The following is a 13456-nucleotide window of genomic DNA, read 5'->3' as shown; positions in this document are numbered from 1 at the left end:
CAGTACAAGGGCAGAGGGAAGACCAACCCCATGGGAACCAGCTGGGTGTAGCCACACCTCAGCAGGGCTATCCCAGATAGCTCCTTAGTCCTTAATGTCATGTAGGTCTTCTGGAAAAGAAGACCAGTGTGGAAAATTCAAACTCACCATTTGCTCACACATTCCCTTCCCTGCACTCAGAACTCAAGTGGTCACACTGCCACAGAATTTATGGGACTGGATAGGGTTGGATCTCATTAGTAAAGTGGACACTGGATAACTGGTGTTTCCAACACTGAATGGCTAGTGGGCTGAGGAAGTTTAAATAAAAAAATGGAAATTCCACAAAATTTTGTGATACTCTAAGTATTTTAAGAATTTCTCACCAGGCACAGTGGCATGTACCTTTAATCCCAGCACTTGGAATGCAGAGGCCAACATGGTCTATGGAGTGAGTTCCAGGACACTCAGAGAATACCTGTCTCAAAAAACAAACAAGCAAACAAGAAACTTCAACCTTTCAATATACTACTGAGGCACAAAATATTTTATTTTAATTTAGTGTTGGAATTTTATGGTAATAGTATTATAATCTGAAATGTTAACTTGTGCTTTTGAATTCTTTAAATATTAAAAATTTCCATTTAATTTTATTTTATAGTTTTTAAATTTTATTTATTTATGAGACAGGTTGGCCTTGAACTTAAATAGCAAAGGATGAACCTGAACTCCTGATCCTCCTGCCTCCACCCCAGGTGCTGGCACTAAAGGTGTGTGCATCCCACTGAACAGATTTTGCATTTTATAAGACAAAATATTCTGAAACTGATTGGCAGTATTCCCTACAGTGTTAACCCTTCTGGAAAGCCAGTAATGTCTCTGTCTAGGGTGTGGGCAATGTAGAAAGTGAAAGCAGAATTGCTCAGTGCTGGCTGGTGGTCATATACTGTGTGACCTGACACCATCCTCTAGGTGCAGCCTTTGCCGGCCCCTCCCTCTCCTGCTAGCTGTGTTTCTTATTTTTCCCAAGTACTGGGTGCCTCTCTAACACTCTTGGTTCTTGATTGTAATTTTTTTTCAGGTAGTCCTAGAATGGAAGATATTTTGTGAGTAGTGAGTGAGGTCTAAAAATAGAGTAAGTTTTGATTATAAGTACCATTTGAAAAGATGGCATACAGTAGAAGGGAAAAATCCTATTTCTGTTATTTTTTAATAACCATAGTCACTCACAAATGGGATGTGTATACCTTGCCACACAATTTCTCAAACCTTGGAAATGTACTCGATGTTACTTTTCTGTTTCTATTCCGTTTGATTTCCAGTTGATACTTACTGTTTTTGAATCACACTAGCCCAGCAAACCTGGCTTCATGAAGTTAAGATGTGGCTGGAAGGAACACACATAGTGTGAGCCTTCAGCTGGGCTGAAGAAACCTCGATGCTAGAAACCATGGCCATTTCCCTTGAAAACTTGAAGCACCCTGAGGCACTCTGTGACATCATTGATGCCCTGAGGCAACTTGACACATGGAGAGCCATCCTTTTACAATGTCTCTTCTACTTAATCTGTGGCACTTCTTGGCCTTCCTTATTTTTAAGAGGACCAGCTCTGAACCTGGTTATGCCTTGTTTCTTCCTTTCCATTTTTAAACTCCTGGGGTGTGTTAGAGTCTCAACAGGACACTTCAGCATCCTACACTGCATAGCTTAGCCACATGGTAAAGTGCCTTATTTAAGTTTTGAGAATCATGGCCCTGGTTCATTACTGGGGTTAATCGTCATACTTTACCACATGCTCACAAATGTATCAGCCCTCAAGGGAGAAAGCTTTTCTATGTCCTTGCCCACTTTCAATAGATGTGGACCCCAGCACAATCCAATGGCCCTGTGAGCTGAGACTGCCCTGTTCTCAGGTGAGGCAGAGCCAGGCATCAGATCACTCGCAGGTGGCTACCTCCCCTGGTTTCAAGGGCCACATTGGGTGCAGGTGAACTGAATGAGTTAGTGTTCAGTTGTAACTTTTATAACCATGTCTTTAGAAGGGTAAAATATGGTAGCTCATGTGGCAATGAGGAAAGAGAAAAATAAAAACTGACCCACCATGGGAGAATAAGGATTAAAATTTTTATTTCAATTTCCTTTGCTTCTAGTAAAGCCTTGCAATCTTTTTATATAAACATAATATATATTAAATGTATATTTATATAAACATTATATTAAAATGTATAAATGTATGCTTATATAAGCATAATGTATATTAAAACATTTTTGGACAAAATTAAACTAAATATTTAATTTAATTATATAGCTCTTTTAGAATTTTTGTACATGTATCAGAATAAATAGTATCTCACAAATAAGAACAATTTTTTATGCTCTGTGGATTTATTATCACGTGTGTGTGTGTGTGTGTGTGTGTATACGAGTGTTAGAGACTGGACCCAGGCCCTTGAGCATGTGGAACACCATTGAGTGCATCCCCCGTGCTGATAAAATTAATTAAAAAGCAGTTCCTAACTCTGACAAAGCAAACCCTGCATATAATTTAAATATCAAAACAGGGACCAAGGAGATGGCTCAGTAGGTAGTTTCCACAAGTGAGGACATGAGTCATATCCCAGAACCCATGAAAAGCTGAATACAGGGATGCTCTTCTGTAATCCCAGCTCTCCTACATCAAGATTGGAGGCAGAGACAGGAGAATCACCAGAAACTCATGCCAACTAGCCTGAGGCCCAGAGCAGAAGAAAGAAGAGACTGTTTCTAAACAGACTGATGACTAAGGGAGTCCTCTGATGTCATATACATACCATAATCCTTCCCTCCATACATACAATGGGGGGAGAGGGAGACACAGAGAGTGATATTAAATATCAGAACAATAAGTTAGGCAGTGGTGGTGCACACCTTTAATCTCAGCACTTGGAGGGCAGAAGAAGGTAAATCTCTTGAGTTCAAGATCAGCCCAGTCTATAAAGTGAATTCCAGGACAGTCAGGGCTACACAGAGAAAACTTGTCTCAAGATTTATTTTAAATATGTATTTATATATGTAATTTTTTATTCACACATACATATGTATATTTTAGCTCTACAGTAGTCCACTGAACAGTGTGGCACATTTTCCAGTGGCTGCTGCCAATCCTGTTTTTACTTAGTTGAGTTACATGTTAAAAGTGGTTGCTCTGCCAGGTTATAAATTGCTGATAAAGTCCTGTTCACTATGTAAATTTATACATTATACAAACATCTCAAGTACATTATCAGATGTACTTGGCTCTGTTTTTTATGAGCCCTGTCTAGTTGTACATTTCATTTCTTACAGATGGCTACAGGCATATCAGGAATAATGACTTTTATCATTAAACATTAATAGCTTGCCCAGCTCTTATCAGGCATTTTCTCAAAGTAAAAAAGAGACGTTTGAGAACTGTCCCAAGAAGATTTAGTGCAGTTCTTCTGTCCCTCCTTTTCCTCTGTCCCCATCCTCTTCCCTGCCCCTTACTCTGTCCCTTAGACTGCTCTGAAACTCCTGGGCTTAAGTGTTCCTCTGGTTACTAAGGCTGAGCAGGCAGTGCGTCCTTGGTGTAAAGGCTGTGGAGTATTGCCAGGCGCATGATCTGTAGTAGAACTTTTCTTATAGAAATGCTTTAAGGTAATAGTCTTTTCAAAATTGAGGATTCATTTCCTGAAAAATTGATTCAAAAGTTTGCAGATTGTTACCTTTTCTATCACAATACATGAAAAGCGTTAATGGAGTTAGAATTGTAGTAAACTGGCAGGAAGAGTCCTTGTACAACCTCACTGATCCTGCTCCCTACCAATTTCCATATTAGCATCTAGCATTCCTGCAGTGGATACTGGAGTGATGAGCCAGTACCGACACATTGTTATTGGAAGCCCGTGGCTGTCACTACTGTCACTTTTTATGTTGTATGTTCTATGGATTTTGACAAATACATAATGACATGTGTTTACCATAAGCATCATGAAATAGTGCCAGTAAAACATCTGGGTTTGTCTGTCCATTCCTCCCTCCTCTCAGCCCCTTGACAGCCCCTGATCTCTGTTTTCACTGTTTCTACATTCTGCCTTTTCCAGGCTGTCATGTGGTTGGAGCATGCATCACATAGGCATTCTCACACTGGTTTGTTTCACTTCGTAATAAGCAGTACAGGCTCCTCCATGGATATCTTGGTTGCTTTCATATTTGTGGTCAATAATAAATAAAGGTACATCCATGTGCAGGTTCTTCAGCTCCTTAGGGTAAATATCAAGGAGTAGGAGAAAGTTAAAAGCTGTTGCCCTGAGTCTCTGGGTTACTATTCTATATGCCCCTAGCAATGAGTGAAAATTCCTGCTGCTCCTTATCTCCTGCCAGTGAATGCTGTTAGTATTTTAGGAGCTTGCCAGTCTCAAATGCTTGTGGACATCTCATTATCATTTTAATTTACAGTCCCCCAGTATATGATGTGGAGTATCTTTTTATGTGCTTACTTGCCATCAGTATACATTAAAAAAAATCACACTTTCTATTGATGAGGGGAGCTCCTGCAAGTTAGAGAAACTGTAGGAATCAATTCTCTCCTTCCACAATATAGGACCAAGGGAGCAAACTCAAGTCTTCAAGCCTTCAGGCTTAGTCATGTGCGCTTTGCTCCCTGAGTCATCTTGTGGGCCCCTGAGCTTTTTGTTTTTGGGTTTTTGTTGTTGTTGTTGTTTTGTTTTGTTTTGTTTTTGAGAGGTTTTAAAGTCTCTGATACATTTTAAAAATGGGTTGCTTTCTTTCTTAGTATTGATTTTTAAGAATTCCTTCTATAATTTGCATGTCAGTCTTTTACTACAGAAAATTTTTTATAAAGATTTCCTTCCTGTAGTGGCTTAACTTACTTTTCCTTGTTTCTTTGATCTTACTTTTTCTTTTTAAGATATGGTGTTACTAAGTAGCCCGGGAGCTCCTTATATAAACCAGGCTAGCCTGGAACTCCCAGAGATCTGACTGCTGCTGCCTTCTGAATGCTAGGATTAAAACCACCCTCCCCAGCCATCCTTCACTTTAGAAACAATGGTTTTTATAGAGTAGACATTTCTAATTTTAAAGAATTTCAACTTTTTTCTTTTGTAGATCTTACTTTTGATTTGTATCTTAGAATTCAGCACCAGCCCATGTTTACCTGTTATTTTTTTTTCCTGTGTTATCTTCTAGTTTTTTGTTTCACATTAGATCTGTGACTGTGACTGGGTAAGGGTTAGGCCATCATCCGCTATTCCATATAGGTGTTTCGATGTTCCATACTGTTTGTTGACAAGATTGTCCTCTGTCTAGTGAACCACCTTTATTCCTCTGCCAGAGACCAGCTGGTTATGTGTGTGTGATTCTATTTCTGTCTACTATGTCATTTTAAATGAGTTTAGTTTCTTTTAGTGAAAATGAAATCTGAATTGCTAATCTTGGTTTGGCTTTGGGGCCCTTAACTGTGCTCCGAGAAGGGAATAGGCTTGCTGTTTCTTCTATCTTTAGTTCCTGAGACTAGTTTATATTTAAGTTCACAGGCAGGGTGCGATCAGGTCTGTCTATCCTGAAGACACCTCTGTCAGAGTGACAGACATCTGTTTGGACAAGTTCTCTAGTTATGCTTCTTCTATTTGCTATGAGATATTAGCCCATCTTTCACTGATGAGTAAGAATGCATTTTTGTTCTACCCAGTCTCTAACATAACATAAACAAAAACTTAACGGTTGTGTCATCAATAAGATGTTAGATTTACGGTTAAGGAGGTTTCATCAAGGGACATTAGGCAGTGCCAAGAAACATTTGTGGCTGTCACTAGTGGTAGTAGGGTTGGGGAGATGAAGAGCTGTAGGCTACAAGTGAGTAGAGGCCAGGCTTGCTACCAAATGTCCTACAATGCACAGGACCACTCCCTCCCACCCATCCCCGCCCCAGTTATTTTTCTGCCTGAACTGTTTGTATTACGGAGGCTGAGAAACCCTGTCCAGAGAAGGTAATGTATTTATACCTTGGACATGTTTTCCTCATTGTGTCGCCTCTAAATAAGTTAGAGTTGTGTAGATTTGCCGCCTACAATTGCAGATGTCAACCCTTCCACAGCAGGAGCTCAGTTTTACTTTTCCCTAATTTCATCTGTTATTTGCCTTTTGTGTGAGGCTTTGACTACTCAGTTGAGACAAAGTCCACAGTTGTGTGTACTTCTAAATATAGATGCCTGGGTTGGTGGTCTGAAAATTTGAGTCTAGAAACAATGTTGATTCTTAGTGGTGCTGCTTGGTTGATTCAGGGCCTGCCTTTTAATTTACCCCTCAGGGCTTTCAAGAGGCTCATTTCTCTAATGTGTATACATTTCCATGAGCTCATCTCATTTTCATATTGTTCCTTTTTTTAAAGAGAAATAAAATGAAAAAGAAAAAGAAAAACAACCCGCTCTTGGTTTCAGCAATCACCTCTTGTCTTCCTCTGTGAGACTGCAGCTAAGACTTATGCAACCAGGGCAAGCCAAGCGGTAGGGGCCGCTTCCTGCACATGGACCCAGGGACCACCACGCAGAGCAGGGACAGGGCCCTCAGTAGCTGTTCTCTGGCATACACTACCTTGTGCCCTGGTCTACTTCTCTGAAGTTTGCCAGTTCTTTTTCTGCCTCTCAGCTAAGCCCAGGCATGAGGCTTTTGCCTGGACACTTGTTTTTTTCTGTGGTCCCTCCTAAGTTCCCCAATGGAGTCTTTCAGCCCTCCAGGGCACTCTTGTGTGTCCAGGGATTTTCCTTATGCCTAGGAAAACTCACAAGTGACATTTCATTGTCTTTTAAATTCTCAGCAAGGTCTGCAGCTCCAGCTGTACCCATCCATCTCAGGTTCATCGGTACTACAGACTACCAGAGTTGCAAAGGCTGTGGGCCAGAAAACACATAGAAGCTTTATGTGTTTTCATTCAAATTATTTCATTAAAGATTTAAAATATTCTCGGGCGTTGGTGGCACACACCTTTAATCCCAGCACTCGGGAGGCAGAGGCAGGTGGATCTCTGTGAATTCGAGGCCAGCCTGTTCTCCAGAGCAAGTGCCAGGATAGACTCCAAAGCCACAGAGAAACCCTGTTTCAAAAAAAAAAGATTTAAAATATTCCTATTTAATATTTTATATATAAAATACATAATAAAAAATATATAGTGACTTCTACATAGTATATAACATAAATTGTTATGTAATTTGTACATGGTACATATTACATATAATGTATTACATATATACATAGATGCTATACATATGCATATCGTATACATATATATATATATAAACTTTATATTCATATAACATTTAGAAAAACAAAACTGAAATGTAAATATTATAATATAATATTATAAAATTTATTCCTAGACCCTTTTCTTGTTTATTTGTACCCTTCCCCTCTTCACAAATAGTATCATGCTACATAATACTGTCTTTTCCTTTCCCACTTAACCATTGTGCTACTATCATTCTATGCCAATAACGGAGTACCAAATAGTCCAATGGCTACTCAGTACTCTTTTACATTGAGGTATCAAAGTCTGAATTTACTTTCCAAAAGACAATCACCAGAACATCAATTTGATAGTTCCTCAAATATTTCAATATATATAAAGACATTTCATTTAAAATGTCTAGATATTGATTCTATTTTAAACTATATATTTAATTTTTTTAATTGTATGTATGTGTATGTGCGCATGCTTGAGTGTGCACTCAATGCATGTGTGGAGATAATTTCTCTCCTTCCACGCTTATTATATGGGCTCCAAGCACCAAAGTCAGATTATCAGGCTTCTCAACAAGCACATGAATTAATTGCTGGGCCGTTCTGCTGACTCCATGGTGCTGCTGCTGCTTCCTCCTCCTCCTCCTCCTCCTCCTCTTCATCTTCATGTGAGATTTTTACTAATTCTTTGAGAATTTTACACATTCACAGTGTATTTTGATCGCATTCATTACATTCATCCCCTAACTCCTCTTATATATCCTCCCCAACTTCCTGCTCTCCCTTTCTTTCTTTCTTTCTTTCTTTCTTTCTTTCTTCCTTCCTTCCTTCCTTCTTTTTCTTCCACTGTGTTTGGTTTGTGCTATCATACACTGTGGGTGTAGAGATATCTACAGAGTTTTGGTTGTTCCAGGAGCCATATTTTTAAATAAAAGAAGCCGCATCAATAGCTCATCAGTGAAGGGTGGTGACTTGTGAGCCCTCTCTCCTCATGTTGTGAAGCCGGATTGATCTTGTGCAGGTCTTGAGCAGACAAACCACAGTGAATATGAGTGAGTGGTCCTGTCTTTTCCAGAAGACACTGTTTGACCTGGTGCTTTCTCTCCTCTGGCTCTTACACTCTTTCCATCCCATCTTCCATAAAGGTCCCTGAGCCTTGGATAAGGGTGTGATATAAAAGGCCTGTTTGTGGCTGAGGACGTCATGGCCTAACTATGCATTTTAAAGATACTTTTGCTAAATCTTCAAAGGGGCATGTCAACAGTGATACATATTTTAGCAGTGAAAAAGTAGAGTTTTGACTGAAGTTTGGATTTAGATTTAGGAGCATCCCAAGGACACTGAAGTGAAACAAGCATTCCCAGCACTCACACCATGCTGGAACGTGGTGATATATAAGAAGGCAATTGAGGCATTCAGTTGCCAGCTGTTTGGAAAGGCATTTGGTGTGAAAGGGTAGATCTGTCTGAGATGTGGAAGTGAGAGTGTGAGGAGGAACATGAGAGAGAAGCAGAAGTCTAGAGCTACATGAGCAATAAAAACACAACCCTAAGTGAGAGCATTATAAAGATTACTTTAGAAGTCAGAAACTGGATATTGTAAGGAACAGTTATAGAAATAAGCAGACATCACATGGATACTTAAACTGCAGTTACTGTGAAGAGTTACTGACAAAGCCCCAAGAAACTTCAGTAATCCTTAACTTCTAAAAATGGGATATTCTGAGCCCGATGTGCTTCATGCCTGTAACCCAAGCATTGGAGAAGCAATGCCTGGGCTGCACAGTGGGCCCTGTATACATTCCTAATGGACACCTTAGAAATATCCATAGTAGGGCTGGAGAGGTGGTTCAGAAGTTAAGAGCATGAATCACTTTTGCAGAGGACCTGAGTTTAGTTCACAGTAGCTGTGTTGGATGGCTCACAGACTGCCTACAATTCCAGATCCAAGAATATCTAGTGCCTCTGGCCTGTGTAGGCACCTGCACACAGTCACATACTCTTATACATAGTGACATTTTAGAAGTCAAAACTTAAACAATAGACAAGAGCATTGCAAATTGGTTAAACTGGGTAAGAATTGTGTTCTCAAGCTAGTAAAAGAACCATAACACTCTGGTGTCTAATATGAAAGTGCCTAAGACTTAAGTTGAAAGAAATCAAGTGTTGAATGGGTCTTCTTCTTCTTCTTCTTCTTCTTCTTCTTCTTCTTCTTCTTCTTCTTCTTCTTCTTCTTCTGATTTATTTATTATGTATACAGTGTTCTGCCTGCATGTATTCCTGAACACCAGAAGAGGGCACCAGATCTCATTTCAGATGGTTGTGAGCCACCCTGTGGGTGATGGGAATTGAACTCAGGACCTCTGGAAGAGCCACCAGTGCTCTTAACCTCTGAGCCATCTCTCCAACACTGAAATGGTCATCTTCCAAACCAAAAATCCTAAAAGAGCTGACGTTCATTGAAATGACGTATGAGAGCTGGTCTGCATGTATTTAGCCAGTGACTAGTTGTCTGGCAAGTAATTTCTCTATGGTATTGAAATAGCCCCACAATAACTGTCTGTTATGCAGAACATTTCATAACACCCCCCCCCAGTAACTTTCTTATAAATAATTTATCCCTAGACTAGCTAACAGGATAAGAAAGGCCTGCATTCTAGAAGATTTTTGCTGCATTGGCCAACCTGAAGATGGCTCATTGCTGCCTCCTGCCACACCCAGAAGTTCATCTTACACTGAAGAAACATGAGTCCAGAAAAGAGTGGTTTCCTTCTTAAGCGACTCTGGAGACTGGATTTAGTAATCTTATTTGCTCACCTTTATTTATTCTATCACCCCTCTCATGATCCTCTCACTGTCCCTTCTGTCCTCCAGGAAGAACTGCTTCCTTTTCTAAACACTCTTGTGAATTCCTTTTAGTAAATCCAGTGAAGCAGTGTTCCCAGGAATTATTAAATTCTGCTAGACAGATATGTTGCTGCATGTGTGTGTTATAATTTCAGACTATCTCAGCATCAGTGAGCTTTGTGTCCTCCTGTAAACTGTTCATGTCATAGCTAACTCCACAGTCCTGGATCTGTGGCTGTGCTTGGGTCCTGTAATACATCATAAAGGAAACACTTCAAACTTGGTAAACTCCGATAGAAGACCCAACTGAGGTCTAAAAAAACATACATTTCAAAGAAGGCATTGAACATGTACAGAATTTGTCAATTGCCCATTTTAGAATTAAAAGGAAACAAAAATAAAGAGGAAACAAACTGGGGTGTGATGGTACATGGCTATAATCCCAGCATTAAGAAAGTAGAGTCCTGAGGACCACAAGTTCAAGGTCAACTAGTACTACTTAGTGATCATCTCATAACCCTCCTTCTCCCTGAATGCCAGATCCAGTGATACAGACCTGTAATACCAGTATTGACACACACACAAATGCAACTCTCACCTTACAGGGATAAGAGAGAGTTTATTCTAGAGCCAAATTTGAGTGACCATGGCCTAGAAACACAGATTTGAGTTACCCCCAAATTCCAAATTCTAATGTGAAATCACCTTCATGAAGTTTTGTAGTTTTATAGAAGAAAGGAAGTCATAAATTAAGGTAAATTTAAAATACATTGTTGGGTACATCAGAGAGGTGGTGAGAGCAAGATGTGCGAAGTTTTCTATAGGTCCCAGATGCTATCTGATGACATTCTTAGCTTTGGGGATGGTGGAAACCCAGTGGTCTGCTAAGTTAACAAATCCCAAAAGGTTTTATCTATTAATCAAAGGGTTTAGTTCTAATACAGATGGGCAAAGAATGGCTGACCCAGGGGCTAGAGCTAGTTTGGTGATAAGAAAGCCTCTGAAGTGCGCTCTCTCCACATCCTTTTAGCTCTCTCTGATTAGTCTCTTCAGACAGCTTCTCTCCTGGAGTGAATTCTCATCAACACCAGCTCCTCAGGAGGATTGCAAATCCAAAGCCAGCTTTAGTTACAGAATTCAAGGCCACCCAGGGAAACAGTGAGATACTATCTCAAAATAGTAAGTAAAAAGAATGTAGAGGGAGCCAGGCATTGGTGACGCACACCTTTAATCCCTGCACTTGGGAGGCAGAGGCAGGCAGATCTCTGTGAGTTCAAGACCAGCCTGGTCTACAAGAGCTAGTTCCAGGACAGCCTCCAAAGCCACAGAGAAGCCCTGTCTCAGAAAAACAACAACAAACAAACAAACAAACAAACAAAGAATGTAGAAGGACGCAAAGTCCATGTGCTCAATCTAACACTACATGTTTTCCATGTAGAAGTCTGGGAATGAACTTGCTAATACCTGGTAATCTTTGCTTTTCTGTAAAGCCAGGTATCACCGAGTCCCCCAGAATCATGAGCACTGTCTCTCAGTCAGTAGAACCTTCCTTATGCTTGTTACAAACTGTTCCTCCCTAAGCCCAGACTCGGCAGCACTGTTTCTCTGTCAATAGAACTCATTCTGGTGGAAAAGGTCACAGGTGCTTTGCTGTAGAGGTAGCTGCGCTGTGCAAGGAACTTTCAGTGTAGCCATGCCTGAAGCTTTGTTGTGATAATTGTCACATGGAAACTTTGGCCCCCAATGTTTTGCTCTGTTAAATGTGTAAAAAATAAACTGTTTGGTGTCAGACTCCAGAAGTTTTGGCAGAGCACCAGCTTACTAAGTCAAGCTGAACCCAAGTTTCAGTCTTACCTCACCTGGGTCATATTCCCGCCAGCCAGGACACTTTCAGGAACCCCCATAAAAGAGGACTGAAGACAAAGCTAGAGTTACAGTGCTTGCTTAGCATGCTTGGAGCCTTAAATTAAATCACTAGAACTACTAAAAATTAAAAATAAAACAGAAATAAGCTTCGCTGAACCACATCTTGTTTTGAGGTAGGGTCATTTAAAATATATTTGATTTATTATTTTTAATTATGGGTACGTCTTTAGGCTTGTACACATGTATTCAGGTGCTCTTAGGTGCCAGAAGCTATACTGGAACCCTGGAGCTTCAGTTGCAGGTGATTGTGAATTTCCTGACACAATTGTTAGGAATTGAACTTGGGTCCTTTACTTGAGCCCCAGGTACTTTTAACTGCTGAGCCATTTATTTCTCCATATCCCTGAGGTGGGGGCTTTTTTTTCTCTTCTTTTATTTAAATTAGAAACAATCTTATTTTACATATCAATCCCAGTTCCCTCCCCCTCCCATCTTCCTATGCCCCCCACCAATCCCCATCCCATCCCTCTTCTGCTCCCCACGGAGGGTGAGGCCTTCCATTGGGGGGAATCATCAAAGTCTGTCACATCATTTGGGGCAGGGCTTAGGCCCTCCTCCCTGTGTCTAGGCTGAGAGTATCCTTCTATGGGGAATGGGCTCCCAAATTCCATTCTTACATTAACTAGGGATAAGTACTGATCCACTACCAGAGGCCCCATAGACTGCCCAGGCCTTCTAACTGACACCCACATTCAGGGGGCCTGGTTCGGTCCTATGCTGGTTTCCCAGCAGTCTGGGGTCCATGAGCTCCCCCTTGTTCAGGTCTTCCTGTGGGTTTCCCCAGCCTGGTCTTTACCTCTTTGCTCATCACTCCTCCCTCTCTACAACTGGATTCCAGGAGTTCAGCTTAGTGTTTAGCTGTGGGTTTCTGCTTCTGCTTCCGTCAGTTACTGGATGAAGGCTCTAGGACAGCATATAAGGTAGTCATCAATCTCATTATAGGGGAAGGCCATTTAAGGTAGCCTCCCTACTGTTGCTTAGATTGTTAGATGGTGTCATCCTTATAGGTCTCCAGACATTTCCCTAGTGCCAGATTTCTCTTTAAACCTATGACTTCCTCTATTAAGGTATCTCTTTTCTTGCTCTCCTCTGTTTTTCCCCTGACTCAATCTTCCTGCTCCCTCATATCCTCCTCCTCCCTCCTCTTCTCCCCTTCTCTTTCTCCTACCCTCCCACCCCGCCCTGTGCTCCCAATTTGCTCAGGAAATCTTGTCCCTTTCCCCTTCTCCGGGAGGTGGGGGACCATGTTTGTCTCTCTTAGAATCCTCCTTGTTTCCTAGCTTCTCTGGTGGTGTGGATTGTAGGCTGGCAATATTTTGCTCTATGTATAATATCCATATATGAGTGAGTACATACCATGTTTGTCTTTTTGTGACTGGGTTGCCTCACTAAGGATGGTTTCTTCTAATTCCATCCATTTGCCTGTGAATTTCAAGATTCCATTGTTTTTTTCC

This window comes from Cricetulus griseus, chromosome 2 (genome assembly GCF_003668045.3).
Source record: "Cricetulus griseus strain 17A/GY chromosome 2, alternate assembly CriGri-PICRH-1.0, whole genome shotgun sequence".
Taxonomy (NCBI): domain Eukaryota; kingdom Metazoa; phylum Chordata; class Mammalia; order Rodentia; family Cricetidae; genus Cricetulus; species Cricetulus griseus.
The sequence above is the reverse complement of the archived record's forward strand: the minus strand, read 5'-3'. Positions refer to the sequence as shown.